This window comes from Dermacentor variabilis, chromosome 7 (genome assembly GCF_050947875.1).
Source record: "Dermacentor variabilis isolate Ectoservices chromosome 7, ASM5094787v1, whole genome shotgun sequence".
NCBI classification, from domain to species: domain Eukaryota; kingdom Metazoa; phylum Arthropoda; class Arachnida; order Ixodida; family Ixodidae; genus Dermacentor; species Dermacentor variabilis.
In genome coordinates, this window is record NC_134574.1 from 49,335,703 (window position 1) to 49,354,818 (window position 19,116).

Sequence of the window (19,116 nt, forward strand, 5' to 3'; positions counted from 1 at the left end):
TCCGGGTCTTCCATCGCTGCTCCACGGAAGGTCAGTGGGTCCAGAGGTTGTTGTAGGATAACGGGGGACGCTGGGGCAGCCATTGGAGTTGTCTTGACCACGATCTCCTTTGTCGTCTCAGGTAGAAGTGCGGGCTCTGGGGGCAGTCCTTGCAGTCTGCGGCTAGCACGCTGGTCTTGGGCGATATTGGTTTTGTCCTCGGGCTTCGGGCTTGGATCGCGGCTTTGCGGGGGCGTTCGGTACATGAACGCACAAGCACCTCCACCAGATGTCACGTGGTGGTGACGTTCAAGAACACAGTAGCAATACTGTGAAAGACAAAACTAACCTTTATTGGACGTACCTGTGCCCACGAAAACAGGCTACACTTATACCACAACGATAGCGGCGAACGCGGTCGGCGATCGTCGAAAATCTGATGATCGGGTCAAGCGCGTCGGCTTTTATACAGCAGTCGTCGAACCTTCCAGGCTAATCGTTCGGACCCACCTGCCTTCCACAAAGTTCTACACCATTGGCGTCACGCGATGGAATCAGATAACACAAGGTTCGGTGACAACAGACAGCCGGGTAGAAGCATCGATAACTTTCTAGAAACTTCGGATACATGCAGGGGCGTCCCGCGCTGTGCGATTACATTTGTTAGGCGGCGAAACGTGCTCGCGCGATAAAGATAAGTACACGTTTCAATATCAAATGCTCTCGAAGCATTGCTCTCGAAACGCATGCCACAGTGGAGGACCCCTGATTAATTTTGAGCTCCTGGGGTTCTTTAATGTTCCCCTAAACCTAAGTAGACCGGTGTTTTTGCATTTCGTCCCCGTTGAAATGCGGCCGCCGCCACTGTAGGCTTAAGTTGCCTCTACTAAATAGAAGTATCATCCACACTCTAAATACATGTTCGCACTTACTAGACGCTAACATCTATTGTACTCAGTACGCAATAACTCCACTACCACGTTGTCGTTAATAAGACACAAATCATTGTGCCATACGCTGCACCATCACATCTTTGCACCATCGACAATACTCCATATACCAAAAAAAGAAGAAATAAAAAAGAAACAAAGAAAAAGGGGGCGAGGCAGCAGCAACGTATATACGATACAGAACTGTATTCTCCTTTTTACGGAGCTTCTTGCCAGCCTTAGTCATGCCGTCCTGAGCTAGAATTCTGTGCAGAAAGTGTTTGCCTCCATAACGGCTGCCACAGCTTCTACTACCATAGTGCCCGCGCTGAACCCAGCTGAACGAAAGTGGACATGACGTTCACGTTGTTGACGTCAACTACGATCCTCCAAGTTGCGAACTGCACAGCCACATGACGTCGGTAGCTTTGGGTATGCAGGCGCCGGCAGCACATTTTTTTCTTCCATGGGTGAGGCAGCAGCAACGTATAGACGAATCGGAACCGTCTTCTTCTTTTCACGCCGGTATCTTACCTTAAAAATGCTCACTCCATTCGCTCCGATGACCGTTGCCTGTTGCTGTTTCCTAAAGCCCAATAAAACCAGGCAAGCGCTAATAAAAACCACCCGCCGGCTCAATTTATTACACAGCACAGTCATTGCCAATTTCATTAGGCCAATTGCTCGAATGATATGACATAACCCTGTTGCTCATTTCCAGTTTGTTGTGCCACCCCTATCATCAGTTGGAGCTTGTTGAGATGAATAAAGGCAATACAAGAACTGCGACATGACATCATAAGCTTCAGGTCTGCCGAACCAATCATCTTGCAGTTATCGTGAAGCTTTACATACCGCTATAGGCTAATAAATGCAGCCAAGAGTTAAAACAAACACATCGACGGCTCAGCTTACTCTACAATGAAGTCTAGGATTTGACGAAAACTCTTCTGGCGAGGAAAGAACATGGCTGAATAAACGTACAATAAAGGTCCTGCGCCCTGGCAGAGCATCACTGAAAGACTGGACACAGTATTAACTGGCATTCCGCATCTATCCGCGAAAGAGAGGAAAAATTATCATCGCGATTGCTCCTTGAATCATTCTCCATACAATCTACTATTACCACAATAAACTGGACACGGGGACCCCTCCTTGAGTTGTACGCAAGCTCATTGCGTCTTCCGACGCATATATAATAAAGACCATCATGCATTCGTTCATTGTGAACAAGGCAACCGTATTGGGCGCGAAACGTGAATACGTGGTTTTGATTTTTTTCAGTTGGCGTGTGTACATTTATTCAGCCAGCTTACTCTACATACAGTACAGGCATTGGTAATTTAATTAAGCCACTTCAGTAAAAACCCGAAAGCATATTGTACTTGTGTAACGAACGCATGAAAGCGAAAGCCTGCGACACACTTTGTAATGCGCCGCCTCGCGCGGTGACGAGATTGCTTTCGCAAGTCGGCTTCTTCGGCTCGTTTTCGTCGCTAACTTGCGGCTTCGCACGCTCGTATAACTGGGTCAGAGACGTATTACTGACGTTTCTCTTCGACTTTACGCTGCGTCCTCTCCGCAGTGGGTGTTAGGTGTGTTGTATGAGTGATTGCAATGAATGTATGCACTGTTCACTTCACTTTGCTGGGCGCTTGTAGCCTCAGCAATAAGGGGGTACCAGCCATTCAGAAGGTGACTTGTTTTTTGTACCACTCGACTGGATGCCACGTTCCTAACGTTGTATCCGTCATTGCGATAAATGTATACACCGTACGGTTTAGTTTGCTGAGCACTTGTAGCCTCTGTATTACGAGAAGGATGACCCATTGCATTCCTTGCTTGCTTAGGTGGTATGAGCGATTGCTGATGATGACATTGTTTGCACCATTGGAGCTGACGACGCGTTTTCTTCAAGGTCGTCGGGGGTATGAGCCACTTAATGCTTTCGCACTAATAATGCAATGCGAGTGGAACGGCCATGTTGCCTGCTTTAAAGTAATCGCCGTGCCCCTACCGCTGTTTAAAGCCTGTTGATATGATTAAAGACAATATGATCAGGCCCAACATGCTCATTCAGGCACACATGTACAGACATGTGTGTACATGGATGTACATGTGTACACACATGTACACAAGCGCGAGAATGAACACATGGGTGTACATGTGTACACACATGTACACAACCGCGAGCGTGAAAACTAAGAAAATTTGAAATATAAGAAATTTGGATAAGAAAAGAAAATACGAGGACCTCTAAGCACCTCTTACCAGTTGTCAGCACGAAAGCATTAATGTCCGATTGAACGACGCTGAGCTGTACTTTGAGTTATGAACTCCTCGCTTGCAAGCGAGCGCGTTTCGTCGCTAGGTCCCTTTCACCTTGGCCGTAGCGAGGCGTAATTGTTTGGTCTGCGTAAAGCGCAGACCGAATATTTCGGTCTGCGGTCTGCACAGAAGCAACTTTATTTTCTTCAATCACTCTTCTTGCACTTTTTCCTGGTGAAAGTTGTCCTTCACCCCAAGCGCCTTTCAAGGATAAACTTGCTGCGGTTAGGAGAAACAAAGAGTGTTTGTGAATTTCCATCCTAACGAAAGCGACAAACAAGGACAATCACAGAACACAACAAAGCAGTAACTTCGGTGTTAAAAAATCATCTACGTAGAACAACACTGTTGGAACAAGGGATGTAGCTGTAGCCGACATTTCGACATAGGTGCTTGTAATCAGGACAGCAAATGCTTTTTCCTTGGCCGTGGTTTTTGTGCATATCTCACCGGCCCCTAGTGTCATTTGGGGAAAGGGAGCTGGTGCATATAATAGGTCAAGAGAAGCCAAACTGGTAGAATAAAGGCAGGAAGGGTGTGCTTAGCAGTGATGATTGTGATGGAGTGGGTATGAGCACTGCTCAGTTCTTGCAAAGAGTAGGGGTGACAAAACAGAGAACGATGTACACATGTAAGCAGTAATCAATACAGTAGACTTAATCTACCCAGAAATCAAAATAAGTGTTAAGATAGACAGATGACACATTTGGAAAAATGCAACGAAGAATTAAGGAAAATAAATTTTGTATCACGATGCATCTGGTTAAAATCTGTGTAAACTGTAAACGAAGGCACATTATAAATGCACATTTTCTTGAAAGGCAATGAAGAAAAATACATTGACCAAATATTAAAAATTAAGGACATTCAAAATTAAACTGGGAAGACCATAAAACAGTAAAGAACAGTCTGTGGAAACAAATGCGATGGTCAATACGATAACCAGGTGCAGGATTGCGAAATGTTGAGCACTGTTTATATTCATGCAACAGTTGAAGGCTTCAAGTTTCTGTCTTCCTGTGGAACCTTTGTCTTACTTAAACACGGAACTGGGTTATTTTTTAAACGAGTCTAAGTTCAAATGCAGTTCAAAGTTCCAACATTAATAAATTGAAAGAAAATATTTTGGGCAGTTCTCTAGGGTGGGCTCTCATTCACCAGTAATTTCCACAGGTGTAAGCGCGAAATTTTTTGGTCCAAATGTACCTTATCTCCTGCAAAACCATTAGCCGGTCTTTTTTTCAGCACAGATGCCTACAGGTTATATATGCTGGCAGGAGCGCTAGCGAACTACATTGTACGTGTTGCCACAACCGAAGTGATGCTTGGTAACAGTGAGTGAAACAAACAAACAGCATTCCACAATATTGATTCAAGTCATCCGGGAAAGTGGCTGAAGTTATTGTACACCCCTTACCCCACCTACACACAATTACACACCTCGCTTACTCTCATGTTGTCAACCATGCTATTATAACACTAGGCATCAAGTGAGGATAATTAGGCGATAAGAGGGCACAATTCTTTTTGTTAGAACATCAAATGGGCTTTACCTTAATGCTACATTCCAACTAAAGGAGCTGCTGGTTTGTGAGACAGGGAACAATACATACTAAAGCTCACAACATTCTGTGCAGCAGAACGTTGCCAATGAGGTGTTATGCGCACAAGTGCACTCTTTCCTACAAAATGACATACTGCAGTCAAACCTTGTGACAGCATTACAGTTTGAAAAACACCACAGTGGAAGGCAAAGAGTGCTAAATTTGTTGAAAACTACTAAAATTATTCAATTATTCATTATGCCTACTCTTGGTTAAAGATTCACAGACTGTTTGTTGTCTACGGGTGCTGTAAACAGGCACCCGCAATTCACAGTCGTAGCAGCAACTATCTGTGGCACAGACAAGGAGAAATGTTTATGAAGTTTATGCAATAGTATACTCTACGAATACAAGCCATTTCACATTCCAGTCTGGTAGAGGAGGAAGAAGAAAAAACTATTTTCTGGTGGACGATGCATACTGCAGAGTAGAAGAAATAGAGTACCCTAACCATTGGTGTTGCCGATGCCTGTGCACTAGAAGTTACATATGGCAGTTACGATTGTTTTTCCACAAGCACTACAAGCTGCTGCATTTTAGCGGTACACAGCTGTATTACATTTAGTGCAAGTTAAAGCTCTCTAATGAATTTATCACATATAACACAATTGGAATGTAATATTCTGTAAGTAAATGAAGCGCGATGTGCCATCCCATACAATGAAACACCTTTGAAGAACCTGAATCACCACCTAGGCAGTGACGAGATCAAGAGTGTGTTCTGTGTAAAGAAGTGCACCTGTATAAGCTAATTTTGTGGAGGATGCATCAGTATCAGTTATGAAGGCTTTTGATTTAAATTGCACACAGTAAAAACCTAAAATGCAGTTTGCAAAACGCAAACCCCTACCTCTTTGTTTTTTAGAGGTAATGACACGTAGGGCCGCAACATATACACTATGGGCTTCATTCCCAAACAATCAAAGCGTGCAGCACCATGCTAAGTGTTATGTGCCTTCTGTCTCACATCTGCTGTCAAAAAATGTTAGTGTCGGATGCTGCAATCGGCAGAGAAACTGGTTTCTCGAGCAATATAAGGTATTAATACTCTGATCTCAGTTCTTTCACTGTTGTTTAGGTATTATCGGGTCTCAAAGTAAAAAGAAATGAGGAAAAAATACAACATTTGTATTTCATGTCGCAACCCTCCATAAGCTACTTAGTATTCTGAATTATAAAGAATTTCAGACTTACAACGCAACATAGATTTTATTTCACCGCAAGAATGACATCATGCCAATGATTCTTGAATTTGGTGCTATATTTATTTGTATTTATTTCAGTTGGAATGTGTGTGCATTGTCAGCGAATTCGCTTGACATGTTTTTGATTGAATGTTTTCCCAATTTAGGTAAATTCGTAATCGGAAATAACCTTGTATACGACACCAAGAACTTGCTTAGCAGGAGTATTTCTAACATTTGCAAGTAACGAGGCTCTTGAATGCATATATAAGCCTGCGGTGCATGCCGCTCTCTAGTCTAATCAGGAAGTTCCTGGAAATCACCTATGATGAATGTAATGAAATCACTTATGATGAATGTAAATTTGCTTGTACGGGAGAAACAGGGAATTTAAACAGGTGGCTTATACAGCATAAAGATGATGTTAGCAAGAAGCTAGCATGTTTTTGTGCAATGATACAACGTTTACTGCTTGCTTACTAACACGAATGCCTTGAATGCCCAGGCATCATTCGAAGCAACAGGTCTGGTTGCATCGCAAGTAGTTGCACCAAGGAAACACACAGCAGAGAAGCCAGAGCGAAGAACTTTTTTATGTCACTACAAATAAAACGTGAATCCAAGCCAGAAAGCAACGATCACAGGCAATAAGCCACTGCTATTACCTCGAACGCTTATTTCCGTATTGTAACAGAAGTTCTTTTATCGGACATAGTATGCTCTCAAGCCGATACAAGCGTCAATACAAGTGCGGAACTGAATGCTGTTCTATTCTAGGCTTTTAACGCAAGTGAGCAAGAGGTAAGAAGTGTCACACGGAAATTGCGATAGAGCCGATAGCGCTACCACTGAAATCGACCTGAAAAAAAAGGATGATCCTCTTCCCCATTCATGCGTCATTTATTGCCGTAAGACGCTGCATACTGGCCTTTGAAACAATATTTCTGTTCGCGACGCCGGCTTACTACACATAATTTTAACGCCTACGTTATGCAAACCAAATAGGATTAAAATGGGCTTACCTGATGGGCAAGTTACCAGCACGCGAAGACTGTTGCACACCCGTTGATTTTTACCTGTAGTTCTTCCGGATAATGACGAAAATCCTTCGTATAATTGCGGAAATCTTTTATTGTGTATTTTTAATTTTTTTTGAATAACTTGCCAAACATCAAATTAATTACCATCGGTCTTTACCAATTTTTGTTCTTTAGCATGAGCAAAATAAAAGCGCCTTGAATTCTTTACATTTGGATGGAAAACGTTAAAATTTAAGACAACTAATAAATGTGATGTCAAAAAAAGAAGCTTTACGATTGTTGCATACGGTTTTGTATAACAGGAGTTTTATCTCATTAGGTCTGGGCGTGACATCTTTGGGTGAGTTTTCCTTGCTGTGATACTTCATGTTCTATCAAATTCGTACCATTGCTCGCATCAGCCTCTGTTTCGTTATAAAAGTTTTCTTCCCTAATAATTTTATCTTAATCATTCCCTCTCATTGTGTATAATTCTTTTAGAATTAAATTCGCTGCTACTTCCAATGAACAACTAATGCTTCCACCTTTATTTTTATACCCTACAATTTAAATGTAAGATTACTTAGGCCTCTTGTGCCTTTAAATGCAATATTGGCTGCATTTATTCTTACTTTAGGTATAAGTTCATTCCAAAATTTTTACTTTTGCTGTTTATATAGTTTCAACATATGCATCGTGTTCATTGTAGTATTGTCGTTTATAAACCTCCATTATTACGCCAGTATTTTTCTGAGATTTGCTTTCTTTCGCTATAAATATTTCGTTTGTATCTTCAATTTAGTCGAACAGCTTATCTTATTTGGCCTTTGATCTTTTTGAGCGTTTTCCTTCGTTTACTGTACACATTTTGTACTGTGTTATTTACCTTGTTGAATAAGAGACTCTACGTAATCTGCAGATCCTATTTCCTTCGACTCGCTGGTCCAATTAATTTATAGAAGTTCCCTCGTAGCGCCATCCTTGCCTTTCTTTAGAAGTTTGTATTTTACTTCTTGCTCACTTTGAAACAATTGGATCTCGCTGTACTTGTGGCCCGCTAGGCCCGCCTGTTGGAAACCTCCCGTTTACTCAAGTCTTCTAAGAAGTTTACACATTAACGTTTGCTCTAGCAAACTTGTACCTGTGTTTGTTTAGAACAATGCGTCTAAATTTTATTTTAATTAACATTTAATTTTGGCAGAGTACGTATTCTTCTAGTTCTATTGGTTCAATAGCTCAATTGTTATTGGAAACAATATTGAAATAATGATGTGCGGCTTCCGCAAGAAACTCTGCAATTGTTTTTGGTGGGTTGCGTATCAGGCCACTTAATATCTCTTGCTTGACACCATGCATCAAGTTACTTCTTTTCTTTCGGCATAAACGGAACTGCGCGTCCGAAAACTTGGCACATATCTTCCATAAGCCTTTCGATGCTTTCGTTCGGCCGCTGCACCCTCGCCTAATTGGCAGATTCAGCTCGCTTCCTGCGACCAAGGCTTGCACATGAACTGATTATCTGCCGTTGGAATTCGCCCCAGGTCGATCGGGTCGCCTGGCGGTTCCCAAACAACGTACGCGCATAGTCCTCCAAGGCGAAGTAGGCGCTGTGTAGCTCGCGCTCCCGAGTCAAGCCGTGAAATTTGGCGACACGCTCAAGGTTATCGAGCTAGTCCTCAGTATCATTGAAGGCGTCCGCAATGAAGGATTTGGGGATTCGGGGCTTATATAGGAGGACCTCAATCGGTGCGGCTGAGGAAGAAAGGAACTGATGCACTCATCCTTCTATAACGGTGATGTGGTGGCTCATGCTCATGTGCTAGTCGTTGAAGTCGACGGCTTTGCATAATGTGAACAGGAGCGTATCCAGCTTTTCTGGACATGGGGGTATAAATCGCGTGTGTATGTCAACGTTGCGCAGTGACCATAAGCTGTTCCAAAAGGACTTCTTCATGGTGAAGTTGTTGCTTAAATTTCGTATGTATACTTTGTGGCGCAAAATACATTTCTTGAAAAGGGACTGAAGAAAGGGAGACAGTGAAGCGCCACATGTATTTTGCGCCACAAGGTATACCTAGGAGACCATAAGCTCTTCGAACTTCTCGCGGTGACGTGGTGTAGACGTCAGCAAAACAACAACAAAAAAAGAACGTGCGCACCTTGTACTAGTGGAGGATGGCTCGTGTTTACAGCAGGGTTCGCGATCACCTATCTTTCACGTGGCTTGTCTAGGTCGGTTGTAAGTTTCGCAAAGTTATGCTAGGTTTTGCTAAGATATTGGTAAGCTTGGTTTAGTTGTTTTAGGTTTTCCGAGGTTATGGTAGGCTTGGGGGGGGGGGGCTAAGTTGTTCCTCGGTTTTGCGAGGTTACGCTAGGTTTTGCTAAGTTGTTGTCTCCGCGGGCTTGATGTCGACGTGCTCGAGCAGTCCCACGCCCGGATCGCTTTCTCGACGCCGTCGACTGTGCAGGGGCCGATTCTCGCGTTTCCTAGACAGAAACTCGGGATCCTCGACTTGGCGTCGCCTCTTCCCAGTCGCAGCTTCGGCGCGGTGTTACGAATCAGCTCGGTGGCGACGCATCGCTTCTCGCTTGGCAGTTAGTCGGTTCCTCATCAGGCGTCCGGACTTCTTCGGTCTTCCCATGACAGCAGCACGTGCGCACGGAGTGGAGGAGGCAAGATGTGAGTTGCCGTGCCAGCTGTTACGTAGCTTGGTGAGCTCGCAGATGGTTGCTAGGCAACGCCAGGCGACTCACAGCTTGTCTGAGTTTCCTGGTAACGCTCCACGGTGGAACGAAAGCCTAAATAGATCGACTGTTCAAAATAAAATAATTAAAATCTACCCCTGCACACTGAATATTGCAACATAGCTTGTCCCCCGCGTTATCAGTGTTCTTGATAAAACGTAGCCGCTCGACGGTTTGAAATCACCTATCTTCCTACAGCCTTTTTTCACGACGAGGGATGACTCATTTTGTGCTTTTGAGAGGTTTCCCGAAAGCCAGCCCCGGTTTGTTTCTTTTATGCTACGGGGTGAACGGGCCAGGGTAATCGCCTGTTGCATTCTGCCTCAGCTTTTCTTCAGTCGGCGTCCGAAAATTCTTGGCGTCTGAACCTCGCACAGCGTCTAAAAGAGACGTCGTAGTGGATGGCTTTTGATTTTGTTCTATCGGTTTCGTTAACGTGTCCCCAATTATTTACCTAGCGATTTAGCTATCCGCGCTCATGGGCTGCTACAGCAGCTGTAAATCGACATGTGTTTAACTATTACGGTGGATACATGGATGAGTTGTCTTTGCACCTTGAGACAAAAGGAACGACAAAAGAATTGTACAAACGGTCTCTGTGTCGTCGTCCGTTAGCATGCTGCTGCCGAAGTTGCTCACAAGGTACACCTTTGGGCATGACATGCACTGTTCTGTCATTGCTACCCACGTGTTTGGAAGACCGCTATTTAAGATTACTGTGCAGATTATTTTGTCTACCATGTTGCCGTTCCGCATCAATAATATGGACGCAATGTAGACTAGCCGATCTCGAACGCCCATATGACTGCCCACATACGCTAACGCCTCGTGCACAACTCCTGACAATAACTTATGTTCAAGGGTTGTGCGACCGTCAAGGACATCATTAGGAATGTTGGCAATACGAAGAATGGGACAGTTTGCCCCCGAGGTAATTTGTTCGCATCGGAAGTGTGCAATAATCGGTACAAGCCGTTTAAGTATGACACTGTAGAGCGCACTGCACTTATTGCGACCGAATCCGCATTCCAAACTCCACAGCCGACTCACCCTGTACCAACTGAAGTCCAGGCATCTCGCTTATATGTGCAGTCGCCCGACAGTTCGCGGGCGCTTGCGTAGACCACAGGTGCAACTTGCCACTCTTTGCTGTGTGGCAATTATTCAAACACAAAGCTGAAATGATAGCTATCGAAGAATCATCAGTATTGGCCTTTGAGTAAGAAAGAATAATTACAAAGCATTGCAGAGGCTTCTGAGTGAATTGCACGAGCTTGAATGTCTACATCCGGGTCAATATACTGATGATATTCATAAGGTCAAGGCACAGTTACAAACTTTGTACAGAGAAAAACACAGAGTGCGTGCGCGAGAGCACCGTTTTCAGGAAGAACAGCCTTGCAGTAGGACCCTAGGTGATGAGCGCCTACAAGCGCTATCTGAACAAATACTAGATATAGAGTATGGTGGAATCATTGTTAATGAGTCTACTCTAACACCTAAAACGTTTTTCGAACATTATCACAAACTACTTCGAAACTGCAAGCCATTCGATAAAGATGTTGCCAAAATAATCGTATCGTTGCTGCCACAGTTAAATCAGGATGATTATGATTACACAAATGAAAACATTGATATCGTTACGGAACAGTATTTGCGATGACAAAGAGGCGAGCAAGGTGAAGACGACGACGACGATTAGAGGCTAGCGCGGGCTGTTGCCTCTTGGCCAAGTGCGGCGTATTTCCTTGTAAATGTACTTGTATATAGATTTTCGTCGGCGTCTTCCTACGTAACATATCTGGTGCAGGTGGACGTTCCCTGTACCTCATCACGGAGCTTCGCAGTGGACGGTACGTCGAGCCTTCCTTCAGGGATCCCGGCGAAGATAACTCGACTCCGCAGTCTCAGACACCTGCTGCCACTTCGACAAACTACATCACTGTGCCCGCTCCCCGTGATCCTGGCGTATTCTCGGGCAAAGATGGGGAAGACGTCGAGGACTGGATCAGCCCGTACGAATACGTCAGCCGCAGTAACCAGTGGGACCCTACTATCTTGCTCGCCAATGTAGTGTTTTACCTCGGTGGCACACCTCGAGTTTGGTTTCGGACGCACGAAGATGAGCTCACCAGTTCGGATTCGCTTAAGCAAAAGCTCCGAGACTTGTTCGGCAAACCCTACGGTCCCCAACTTGCCGCGAAGAAGGCGCTTTCCGGCCGTCTGCAGACGTCAACAGAGCCCTACGTCACGTACATTCAGGACGTCTTGGCTCTGTGCCGCAAAGTTGGCGCACACATGGCTGAGTCCGACAAGGTCTCCCACATCCTCAAAGGCATTGCTGATGACGCCTTTAACTTATTCATTTTTAACAACCTGTCGACGGTGGATGCAGTGATAAAAGAGTGCCGCCGCCTGGAACTCGCTAAAAGCCGATGTATCGACCAGCACTTTGCCCGTCTGTCCAACACCCCAGCGACAGCTTCCTGTGCCGACGCTCCTCGTGACAACACTGGCGATGTTACCAGAATCGTCCGGCGTCAGATCGAGGCCGCCTATCCGGCTGCCTTCAACTCCAGCCCCTCGAATGCACCTGCAGTCACTGTTTCCCTAATCCAGGCAGTTGTCCACCAGGAGTTCGCAAACATGGGTCTTGACACCATGTGCTCAGCCCATTGCCCTGATACCCACTCGGCTTCCTCGATGCCGCCCCATCGCGGAATGGGGCGGAGTCTTCTTACCCACCACGTTTCCGCAACCCATCTGAGTGGCGCAATGCAGAGGACAAGTCCATTTCTTTTCACTGCCATCAAATCGGGCACATTTCTTGGCACTGTCGCATTCACTGGAGTTCCCCGAACCGGTCTACTATAATGCCTACTCTCGCCCCCCAGGTGGCCCTTTTCGTCCCTATGCTGCCCGCTCCGAAAATGCCGCCACAGATTCTCCTGCGCCGAACCGCCCCTATTCTCGTCTGCCTTCGCCCCAAGGACGACAATGTCGCTGCCCCCAGCCCCGTCACTCCTATTCGCCAACTCCCTTAGGACACCGCTCGCCGTCGGAAAACTAGACGATTCAGAGCCTCGAGGTGACGCTGCATTGCTCCCTACGCCGCCAAATCCTCTATTGACGTTGCCCACGCATCTGAACCTCCTTGTCGTGGAAGTTTACGGTGTTTCTGTATGTGCCGTCATAGACACTGGGGCGCATTTGTCGGTAATGAGCGTTGGCCTTCGTAACTAGCTGAGGAAAATAATCATGCCCGCCATGACGCATGTTGTCCGTGTTGCTGATGGCGGAACAGCCCCTGTATTTGTTATGTGTGCCACCCGTGTCTCCTTCGCCGATCGCTCCACTATGGGCCAGTCATCGCCCACTGTCCCCACAACATAATCCTCGGCTTAGACATCCTCTTCGCACATTCTGCTCTCATCGATTGTTCCGCCAGTACTATCCGCCTTGACCTGCCTGCTCTGGATCCCGCTGAACGACACCCCTGTTGCCTCAGTTCCGCCGACTTCGTTCGCTTGCCACCTTCGGCACTCACTTACATTGATTTCGTGTCATCCCCACCAGTCCCCGATGGTCACTACATCGCGGCGCCTATGCAAGACATCCTCCTTACACACGGGATCACAGTACCTCATACAGTTTTATCTCTTACGGCAAATTGTGTCTGGCTTCCAGTGGTCAATTTTGGCTTGACGACACAAGTGCTGCCACGCGGGATAACTCTGGCCCAGCTTTGCTCATTCGAGGATCACTCTGTAGCATCTATTGCAGTAGACGACAATTGAGCCGATCCTCCTCTACCATCGCAGTCGGCAACTTTTACCATCGTCGACTTACAGAAAATTATTGCGCCCGAAATGCCGCCCGAGCACGCTCGTGAACTCTACCGCATTCTGTTTTCCTACCACGATATTTTTTTTTACTTTAACGATCGTCCTTTGGCCCCAACTACAGCTGTTAAACATCGCAATAATACCGGCAATGCCCTTCCTATTCATCGCCGCCCCTATCGAGTGTCACCGGCTGAGCGTCAAGTTATTCACGCAGAAGTTCGCAAAATGCTTGCCAAGAACATTATTGAACCGTCATGTTGTCCATGGGCGTCACCTGTGGTACTGGTAAAAAGAAAGATGGATCATTGCCCTTTTGCGTGGATGATCGGTACCTTAAGAGGGCTACCAAAATGACCTGTATACGCTACCTCGGATTGATGGCCCCTTGACTGCCTCCACAGTGCTTGCTATTTCTCCTCTATTCACGTTCGCTCCGGCTACTGGTAGATTGCCGTGGACGATCTCGACCGCGAGAAGACTGCCTTTGTAACACCCGATGGTCTTTATCAATTCAAAGTGATGCCATTCGGCCTATGTCACGCTCCTGCCAGTTTTGAACGCATGATGGACTCCCTTCTTCACGGTTCCAAATGGTGTACGTGCCTGTGCTACTTGGACGAAGTTATAGTATTCTTCCCAACGTTCGCTACGGACCTCGTGCGCCTCTCAGCAGTTTGGACGTTTTTCGGCGAGCCGCTCTGCAACTCAACGCATCGAACTGGCAATTCGGGCGGCGCCAGGTTACCGTCCTTGGACATGTCGTTGAAGCGAACGGGGTGCAACTGGATCCAGGCTAGATCCATGCTGTTACGAAGTTCCCTGTTCCAAAGTGTGTCAAGGATATGTGCCGCTTCATTGGCCTTTGCTCGTACTTCCGCCGTTTCGTAGAAAATTCGCGGCCATAGCACGACCACTAACCGAGCTTTTGAAAAAAGATGTCCCTTTCCAGTGGGGCGATAACGAGGCCTCTGCATTCTCGCTTCTAATCGACCTTCTCACAATGCCTCCCGTTCTGGCCCATTTCCATCCTTGTGCGCCTAGCGGAGTCCGTACTGATGCCAGCGGTCACGGAATTGGCGCAATACTGGCAAAACGCTAGCGCGGCCACGACCGTGTTATCGCTTACGCCAGCAGGCTCCTCTCGCCAGCGGAGCGTAACTATTCCATCACTGAGCGTGAGTGTCTGACGCTAGATTGGGCGGTTGCGAAGTTCCGCCTATACTTATATGGTCGACCCTTATCTGTTGTCACAGGCCATCACGCGCATTGCTGGTTATGCTCACTGAGAGATCCTACAGGAAGACTTGGTCGCTGGGACTTGCGGCTTCAAGAATATTCGTACTCTGTCACCTACAAATCTGGCTGACTACACAAGGATGATTACTGCCTGTCCAGCTCCCCGGTAGACGCGCCTGACGACGCCGATAGTAGTACCGCCAATGGCATTTTCTCTGTATCAGCCTTCGCTAACATCGCCGATGAGCAGTACCGAGACCTATCGCTGCGAGTACTCATCGAGCGTCTGCCCTCTACATCTACCGACGCATCCGTTCGCCGATATGTCCTCCAGGGCGGCATTCTGTACCGAAGGAACTTCCTCCCTGACCGCGCTGATCTTCTTGTCGTGCCAAAACATCTACGACAGACTGTGCTCTTTGAGATGCACGACGCGCCCACTGCAGGACATCTTGGGGTAACTTGTAGGTACGACAGCGTCCGCCGCCGCTTCTATTGGTTTGGTCTCGCTCGCAACGTCCGACGCTATGTTGCTGCCTGTGATCCCTGCCAGCGTCGGAAAACACCTCAGGTGCTACCTGCCGGTCATCTCTTTCGTGTTTTTTTGTGTTGGATTAGACCTCCTCGGTCTCTTTCCAACGTCTTGCTGTGGGAACAGATGGGTAGCCGTCGCAACTGATAACGCCACCCGATACGTTATCACGCGGGCTCTCCCTACCAGTTGCGCCACTGACGTCACGGACTTTCTCTTGCGTGACATTATCTTACTTCATGGTGCCCCGCGACAGCTGCTTACTGACCGTGGTCGTAACTTCCTTTAGAAAGTTATCGCCGTCATTGTGCGTTCCTGCTCCATTCAACACAAGCTGACTACCTCATACCATCCTCATAACAATGGCCTGACAGAGCGGTTAAACCGTACTCTCACCGATATGCTGTCCAAGTACGTTTCCAAGGACCACCACGACTGGGACACTGCCCTTCCTTACGACACATTTGCGTACAATTCTTCCAGGCACGACACGGCCGGATTTTCTGCGTTTTATCTACTGTACGGTAGCGAACCAACCTTGCCCCTAAACACGGCACTTCCTCCTGCTGCAATCTCAGCAAGTGAGTGTGCGCGCGACGCCATTGCCCTCGCGGACCATGCACGCCAGCTTGCCCGTACTCGGCTGACGGCCTCGCAAACCACTCAGCAGTGTCAGTACAACGCCCGCCACCGTGACGTACAGTTTTCGCCTTGTGCCCTCGTGCTCCTGTGGTCGCCCTCTCGTCACGTCGGACTTTCAGAGCAGCGCCTTTCGCGATTTACAGGGCCCTACCGTGTGCTCCGCCAGGTGCCGCCTGTGACGAACGATATCGTTCCTATGCGTTCAACCTCGTCCTCTACTCTGGCATCTAGTGATGTTGTACACGTCCGTAGGCTCAAGGCGTACTACACTGCTTCCGAGTCCGGCGTTTAGTCGCTCCGGGACGGCGCTTTTGCTGCCGGGGTAGTGCTACGGAACAGTATTTGCGATGACAAAGAGGCGAGCAGGGTGAAGACGACGACGACGATTAGAGGCTAGCGCGGGCTGTTGCCTCTTGGCCAACTGCTGCGTATTGCCTTGTAAATACACTCTAAGAAAAATCGTGGGGAAAACGGGAGTAACTGGGCCGTTAGTCCTAAAGAAGGCGCTTTCGTCCCTCAAAGGACTAACTGCATGAATGTGCGTGCCGTGTGCAAATTTCAGAGAGTAAGTGTTTAGTCTCTGGTTGGAAAGATAGATACATAGCTAAACTTAATTAAAAGAATAATCAGAAAAACCGCTAATGGTCGGGGCCCTTAGTCCAGGGCTCCGCTGGCTCTTGCTATCTTCTCAGCTCTCTTTATCAGCTTCAGCTGTTCCTCGAGGGCCGAGCTGGACAGCAGTGCCTCCCATTGCTCCCTCGTGCTGTTCGTGTTTGGGTGTTCTGTGTTGTGTAGTGTGCACTCCCACGTAATGTGGTATAGGGTTGGTGTGCCCCACACCATAGACATTCGTCCTTGTAGGCTGTGGGGTGTATCCGATGTAATATGTGTAGGTTCACGTAAGTGCCTGTCTGGAGCCTACGCCAAGCAGCGGCATCTTCTGTCTTTAGGTTTCGATGGGGTGGTGGATATCGCAAGCGACGCCCTCTGTTGTAGTTCGCGATTGCTGAATACTGGATATCGACAGGGTCCAGGTCTTCTTCAGCCGGCGTGATGAGTGCTCGGTTATGTACGAATCCTCGAGCTGCTCTGTCGGCTTGCAGGTTGCCCGTGACGCCAGTGTGGCCAGGTATCCAGATGATGCTTTGTTTGGTGAAGTCCTCAGAGTCCTCCTTGACTATTCCGGCTAGGACTTGTGTAGCAGGTCTTCCAATTCTACCCTGTAGGAAGTTGCGGCAGGCCTGCTGGGAATCCGTGAGGATCGTCAGTGGTTGGTTAGCGTGTAGGCCCTCGCGTATGGCTAACGCGATGGCCAGCTCTTCCACTTCCGTAATCGTGCAGGGGCGGGTCGATGCGGCGGAGGTAACGTGGCCTCGGTGGTCGCATTCCACTGCAACTGCGCCCTTGTTGTTCGTCCCATACATGACGGTGTCCGTAAAACGGGCCGTGGTATTGAACCTGAACGCTTTCTCCATGTACTGGGCCCTTGCTCTCCTCCTGCCGGAGTGTAGGTTAGGATCCATGTTGCGTGGTATCGGGGCAACGTGAAACCTGTCCTGGACGGAAAGAGAGCAATGGGAGGACAAACGGCAACAGTTACTCCCCAGGCACTTCGCTGTTTTCGTCCGTGTCATGGAGCGATGCGGCGAAAACGGTATTGTCTATAAATCGTGAATGGTTCGAAGTTCGTGCATTTTCTATTGAACTATATGCAAAGCAGCACCTTGCCTCTTCGTGAGAAAATTGCGGGAAACTTGAAAGCTCGAATGTGAAGAGCCATGCCCTTCGTGCGCACACTATAGGTGAGCGATGCACATTAGACGCGAAAGTCATTGATAGACGTCTAGATTTTCTTGGTCAATAGTACCTAAGTTCCTTCCGTTCCAAGGAGGTTGAGAAATGAAGCGATCTGTACTTCAAACGGGACACGCTAAGCGACAGAGGAATTGGCCTTCTCTGTCATCTTCGGTACCCCTTTGAGCTCTCTACACGTATACGTGGCGTAGTGCCTCAGTTTAAATCACCCTAATACTCAGGCTGATTTCTATCCGCAGTCACTTATGGTTGCAAGTACACTCAACGTTGGACTCTCACTGCATAGCTTGCACAAAGCGCGGAATCGCTTTTATATTGCCGCACTTGCGTTCTCATGCTGAACCATGTCTAAATATTCTGTCCTGTCAACTCAGCGGCGTGGTGAAGTGGTTAGAGTAGCTGAATTGTGAGCGAGAGGACGCAAATTTGAATACTACTCTCGGGCACGTTTTTTTTTCGGCTCATTATTATTTTTTATTGTATAAATGCCTAATTTCATTAATTCCACCTTTCCGGAGCATCGAAACGAGCCAATATAGTACAAACCTTGATTCTGTTTTTGCCGCTTAGCACCACTCTGTCGCTGACAAATGCATTTCTAGATATTGCAAAAAAAAAGATTCACATCCAACTTTCAAACATACAAATGGAGGCGAGTGCAAAACTTAGTAACGCGTGTGTTATTCCTTCTTTGTTCCTTTTTTACCGGTGTAAATCCCGCAAGAGTAAGTTAAAGATTGACGGTTGTTTTAGTTATGCATCTTTCTTTCAGAAGCCTCTCGTCCGAGCAGTAACGACTTTTTCAATATATTGAAGCAATATTATACAGCTCATACACAATAAACTTGCAAGGGTTTATGAAAATCTTTTAAAATTAACATATTACAATGTCATTTGAAACAATAACATTGGCCGGTGGCAAAAGACTGATTTTAGCACGCTAATTATAATACAAAAACTAATGGCTTATAAGATACATCATTTCGCGCAAATTCATTGTCTGAATGCCAACATGTTTCAGCTGCACACGATATCACTATGCTGTGTTCCAATTTGAACGCTAGTTTTTCCTGGGTAACATTGGAAATGTTACTGTTCGAAGATTTATCTTTTACAAGATAACAAATTGTAGAAAACGTGGAATATATAGTGCAAGCTACTTTGTAGATGGAATCTTGCTGGGCTTCCTGCCTGATTACACTCGTATTTATAAGTTGTTTTCCAACGTTCTTTTCATGCCTTAAATCAGCCCTCCTCG